Here is a 6323-nt window from a genome sequence, read left to right as displayed (position 1 = left end):
AATACCAGTGCTGAAAGTCTTTTTTTTCCCACGTCAATTGTGAAAGGAAACTTTTACAACAGGCATCAAGTACCATCGTTGCTTGGCACGGGTTTTCAGGGCCGATTGTGTCTATAAAATGTAAAACTCTGGAGCCTCTGATGGCTTGCGGCCATACTACCCTGAGAACGCCTGATCTCGTCCGATTTCGGAAGCTTAGCAAGGTCGGGCCCGGTTAGTACTTGCATGTACTACCACTAGAGGCGAGACTATGTACAGTAAATAAAGAGCCTGGCTCCCTTTGAACTCAAAGCAGCAGTCTTTTTTTGTAAAATAACCCAACATTACATACACATTGCCCTTCCATGTAGTGTTTTTACCCTTTTCATGACATTTACTTTGATACAGCAAAATGCAGGTCGCAACGGCAAATTCGTGCTATCACACAAAAAGCTGTCAATAACGTTTCATGATAGCCATGTTCCCGTGAAACACCAAAAGTCTTGGAAGAAAGCCTTTTTCGGACCTGGTTGTTACATGGATGGGAGATGTTCAGGGAATACCAGTGCTGAAAGCCTTTTTTTTCCCACGTCAATTGTGAAAGGAAACTTTTACAACAGCCATCAAGTTGCTTGGCACCGGTTTTCAGGGGCATTTGTTTCTATAAAATGCAAAACTTTGGAAACTTTGTCGGATTACGGCCATACTACCCTGAAAACGCCTGATCTCGGAAACTTAGCACGGTCGGGCCTGGTTAGTACTCGGATGACAGACCGCCTGGGAATACCAGGTGCTGTAAGCTAATATTTATTTATTTATGTATTTATTTTTTCAATTCAATCGTTCAAGCAATCTTTTGCAACACCCATCACGTATGGCATTCGGAAACTTCAGCCCTAGTTTTAACTCCGACATTGAAACTATAACCCGAGTTTGAAACGTAAATTGTGTGGTGTCATCCATAGCGTTGCAGTTCACGTTTCTTACCGCTAGAAGGTAGCGACTAGAGAAACCGACTGAAAATTACTGACCGCGGGGATCTACGACTTCTTCTTAGTGAGTTCCAGCCTGATGTTCAGAAGCTTGTCCCTGCACCAAGCACATCCATCCCATTAATAATAAGTGTGAGACAAAAATGTTACTGGTGGAGTGTTTAGGGGGGGGGGGGGCTAGGAACTCACTGGGGAGCCAAGGGGGCGCCAGCCTGCAAAACATGGATGGGAGATGTTCAGGGAATACCAGGTGCTGAAAGCCTTTTTTTTCCCACATCAATTGTGAAAGGAAACTTTTACAACAGCCATCATGGGGGGGGGGCTAGGAACTCACTGGGGAGCCAAGGGGGCGCCAGCCTGCAAAACATGGATGGGAGATGTTCAGGGAATACCAGGTGCTGAAAGCCTTTTTTTTCCCACATCAATTGTGAAAGGAAACTTTTACAACAGCCATCAAGTTGCTAGGCACAGGTTTTCAGGGGCGATTGTTTATATAAAATGACAAACTTTGGTGACTTCGACGGCTTACGGCCATACTACCCTGAGAACGCCCGATTGTCCGATCTCGGAAGCTTAGCAAGGTCGGGCCTGGTTAGTACTTGGATGGAAGACCGCCCGGGAATACCAGGTGCTGTAAGCTTTTATTTTATTTTTTTCAATTCAATCGTTCAAGCAATCTTTTACAACACCCATCACGTATGGCATTCGGAAACTTCAGCCCTAGTTTTAACTCCGACATTGAAACTGTAACCCGAGTTTGAAATGTAAATTGTGTGGTGTCATCCATACCGTTGTAGTTCACGATTCGTACCACTAGAGGGGAGACTATGTACAGTAAATAAAGAGCCTGGCTCCCTGTGAACTCAAAGCAGCAGTCAAATGTCTTGAAAAGGGGAAAAACACTTCCAATGTAGTGTTTTTCCCCTTTTCAAGACATTTACTTTGATACGGCAAAATGCAGGTCGCAACGGCAAATCCGTGCTACCACACAAAAAGCTGTCAATAACGTTTCATGATAGCCATGTTTCCGTGAAACACCAAAAGTCTTGGAAGAAAGCCTTTTTCTTACCTGGTTGTTACATGGATGGGAGACGTTCAGGGAATACCAGTGCTGAAAGCCTTTTTTTTCCCACGTCAATTGTGAAAGGAAACTTTTACAACAGGCATCAAGTACCATCGTTGCTTGGCACGGGTTTTCAGGGCCGATTGTGTCTATAAAATGTAAAACTCTGGAGCCTCTGATGGCTTGCGGCCATACTACCCTGAGAACGCCTGATCTCGTCCGATTTCGGAAGCTTAGCAAGGTCGGGCCCGGTTAGTACTTGCATGTACTACCACTAGAGGCGAGACTATGTACAGTAAATAAAGAGCCTGGCTCCCTGTGAACTCAAAGCAGCAGTCTTTATTTGTAAAATAACCCAACATTACATACACATTGCCCTTCCATGTAGTGTTTTTACCCTTTTCATGACATTTACTTTGATACAGCAAAATGCAGGTCGCAACGGCAAATTCGTGCTATCACACAAAAAGCTGTCAATAACGTTTCATGATAGCCATGTTCACGTGAAACACCAAAAGTCTTGGAAGAAAGCCTTTTTCGGACCTGGTTGTTACATGGATGGGAGATGTTCAGGGAATACCAGTGCTGAAAGCCTTTTTTTTCCCACGTCAATTGTGAAAGGAAACATTTACAACAGCCATCAAGTTGCTTGGCACGGGTTTTCAGGGGCATTTGTTTCTATAAAATGCAAAACTTTGGAAACTTTGTCGGATTACGGCCATACTACCCTGAAAACGCCTGATCTCGGAAACTTAGCACGGTCGGGCCTGGTTAGTACTCGGATGACAGACCGCCTGGGAATACCAGGTGCTGTAAGCTAATATTTATTTATTTATGTATTTATTTTTTCAATTCAATCGTTCAAGCAATCTTTTGCAACACCCATCACGTATGGCATTCGGAAACTTCAGCCCTAGTTTTAACTCCGACATTGAAACTATAACCCGAGTTTGAAACGTAAATTGTGTGGTGTCATCCATAGCGTTGCAGTTCACGTTTCTTACCGCTAGAAGGTAGCGACTAGAGAAACCGACTGAAAATTACTGACCGCGGGGATCTACGACTTCTTCTTAGTGAGTTCCAGCCTGATGTTCAGAAGCTTGTCCCTGCACCAAGCACATCCATCCCATTAATAATAAGTGTGAGACAAAAATGTTACTGGTGGAGTGTTTAGGGGGGGGGGGGGCTAGGAACTCACTGGGGAGCCAAGGGGGCGCCAGCCTGCAAAACATGGATGGGAGATGTTCAGGGAATACCAGGTGCTGAAAGCCTTTTTTTTCCCACATCAATTGTGAAAGGAAACTTTTACAACAGCCATCATGGGGGGGGGGCTAGGAACTCACTGGGGAGCCAAGGGGGCGCCAGCCTGCAAAACATGGATGGGAGATGTTCAGGGAATACCAGGTGCTGAAAGCCTTTTTTTTCCCACATCAATTGTGAAAGGAAACTTTTACAACAGCCATCAAGTTGCTAGGCACAGGTTTTCAGGGGCGATTGTTTATATAAAATGACAAACTTTGGTGACTTCGGCGGCTTACGGCCATACTACCCTGAGAACGCCCGATTGTCCGATCTCGGAAGCTTAGCAAGGTCGGGCCTGGTTAGTACTTGGATGGAAGACCGCCCGGGAATACCAGGTGCTGTAAGCTTTTATTTTATTTTTTTCAATTCAATCGTTCAAGCAATCTTTTACAACACCCATCACGTATGGCATTCGGAAACTTCAGCCCTAGTTTTAACTCCGACATTGAAACTGTAACCCGAGTTTGAAATGTAAATTGTGTGGTGTCATCCATACCGTTGTAGTTCACGATTCGTACCACTAGAGGGGAGACTATGTACAGTAAATAAAGAGCCTGGCTCCCTGTGAACTCAAAGCAGCAGTCAAATGTCTTGAAAAGGGGAAAAACACTTCCAATGTAGTGTTTTTCCCCTTTTCAAGACATTTACTTTGATACGGCAAAATGCAGGTCGCAACGGCAAATCCGTGCTACCACACAAAAAGCTGTCAATAACGTTTCATGATAGCCATGTTTCCGTGAAACACCAAAAGTCTTGGAAGAAAGCCTTTTTCTTACCTGGTTGTTACATGGATGGGAGACGTTCAGGGAATACCAGTGCTGAAAGCCTTTTTTTTCCCACGTCAATTGTGAAAGGAAACTTTTACAACAGGCATCAAGTACCATCGTTGCTTGGCACGGGTTTTCAGGGCCGATTGTGTCTATAAAATGTAAAACTCTGGAGCCTCTGATGGCTTGCGGCCATACTACCCTGAGAACGCCTGATCTCGTCCGATTTCGGAAGCTTAGCAAGGTCGGGCCCGGTTAGTACTTGCATGTACTACCACTAGAGGCGAGACTATGTACAGTAAATAAAGAGCCTGGCTCCCTGTGAACTCAAAGCAGCAGTCTTTATTTGTAAAATAACCCAACATTACATACACATTGCCCTTCCATGTAGTGTTTTTACCCTTTTCATGACATTTACTTTGATACAGCAAAATGCAGGTCGCAACGGCAAATTCGTGCTATCACACAAAAAGCTGTCAATAACGTTTCATGATAGCCATGTTCACGTGAAACACCAAAAGTCTTGGAAGAAAGCCTTTTTCGGACCTGGTTGTTACATGGATGGGAGATGTTCAGGGAATACCAGTGCTGAAAGCCTTTTTTTTCCCACGTCAATTGTGAAAGGAAACATTTACAACAGCCATCAAGTTGCTTGGCACGGGTTTTCAGGGGCATTTGTTTCTATAAAATGCAAAACTTTGGAAACTTTGTCGGATTACGGCCATACTACCCTGAAAACGCCTGATCTCGGAAACTTAGCACGGTCGGGCCTGGTTAGTACTCGGATGACAGACCGCCTGGGAATACCAGGTGCTGTAAGCTAATATTTATTTATTTATGTATTTATTTTTTCAATTCAATCGTTCAAGCAATCTTTTGCAACACCCATCACGTATGGCATTCGGAAACTTCAGCCCTAGTTTTAACTCCGACATTGAAACTATAACCCGAGTTTGAAACGTAAATTGTGTGGTGTCATCCATAGCGTTGCAGTTCACGTTTCTTACCGCTAGAGGGTAGACTATGTACAGTAAATAAACAGCCTGGCTTCCGGTGAACTTAAAGCAGCAGTCAAATGTCTTGAAATGGGAAAAACACTTCCAATATAGTGTTTTTCCCTTTTTCAAGACATTTACTTTGATACGGCAAAATGCAGGTCGCAACGGCAAATTCGTGCTACCACACAAAAAGCTGTCAATAACTTTTCATGATAGCCATGTTTCCATGAAACACCAAAAGTCATGGAAGAAAGCCTTTTTCGGACCTGGTTGTGTGACATGGATGGGAGACGTTCAGGGAATACCAGGTGCTGAAAGCCTTTTTTTTCCACGTCAATTGTGAAAGGAAACTTTTACAACAGCCATCAAGTTGCTTGGCACGAGTTTTCAGGGGCGATTGTGTCTATAAAATGCAAAACTCTGGATATTCTGACAGCTTACGGCCATACTACCCTGAGAATGCCCGATCTCGTCAGATCTCGGAAGCTTAGCAGGGTCGGGCCTGGTTAGTACTTAGATGGGAGTCCGCCTGGGAATACCAGGTGCTGTAAGCTTTTATTTATTTATTTATTTTCACCCTCCTTGAGTCGTCACCTTATCGTGGTGGAGGGATTTGCGTGCCCCTATGATCCTAGGAGCCATGTTGTCTGGGGCTTCATGCCCCTGGTAGGGTAACCATGGCAGAAGGGTCCTAGGTGAGGGGCCAGACAAAGCACGGCTCAGAAGACCCCTTATGATGAAAAAAATATATGGATGTCGTTTTCCCTCGCCCGGACGCGGGTCACCGGGGCACCTCTCTGGAGCCAGGCCTGGAGGTGGGGCTCGAAGGCGAGCGCCTGGTGGCCGGGCCTTCGCTCATGGGGTCCGGTCGGGCATAGCCCGAAAAGAAAACATGGGTTCCCCTTCCAATGGGCTCACCACCTATAGGACGGGCCAAAGGGGTCGGGTGCATAGTGAGCTGGGCGGCGGCCAAAGGCGGGGACCTTGGCGGTCCGATCCCCGGCTGCAGAGGCTGGCTCTAGGGACATGGAATGTCACCTCTCTGGCTGGAAAGGAGCCCAAGCTGGTGTGTGAGGCAGAAAGGTTCCGACTAGACATAGTCGGACTTGCCTCCACACATAGTTTGGGCTCTGGTACAAGCCCTATCGAGAGGGGCTGGACTCTCTTCCACTCTGGAGTTGCCCACGGTGAGATGCGTCGAGCAGCTGTCGGCATACTTATT

The 6323-nt window shown here is 45.7% G+C and overlaps 1 non-coding gene and 2 pseudogenes across 1 annotated transcript; all 3 read left to right on the top strand.

The window, feature by feature from the left end:
- The first annotated feature begins 1494 nt into the window (after positions 1-1494).
- Positions 1495-1611, top strand: LOC147037811 (5S ribosomal RNA; annotated as a pseudogene).
- Positions 1612-3566: 1955 nt separating this feature from the next.
- On the top strand, positions 3567-3683 carry LOC147037810 (5S ribosomal RNA; annotated as a pseudogene).
- Positions 3684-5536: 1853 nt separating this feature from the next.
- On the top strand, positions 5537-5655 carry LOC147037809 (5S ribosomal RNA). The gene has a single exon (XR_015064303.1). It is a non-coding gene; the product is annotated as a 5S ribosomal RNA (ribosomal RNA).
- Positions 5656-6323: the final 668 nt, after the last annotated feature.

Source organism: Syngnathus leptorhynchus, unplaced genomic scaffold (assembly GCF_054491065.1).
Source record: "Syngnathus leptorhynchus isolate UIUO unplaced genomic scaffold, UIUO_Slep HiC_scaffold_117, whole genome shotgun sequence".
NCBI lineage: Eukaryota > Metazoa > Chordata > Actinopteri > Syngnathiformes > Syngnathidae > Syngnathus > Syngnathus leptorhynchus.
The sequence above is the reverse complement of the archived record's forward strand: the minus strand, read 5'-3'. Positions and strand labels throughout refer to the sequence as shown.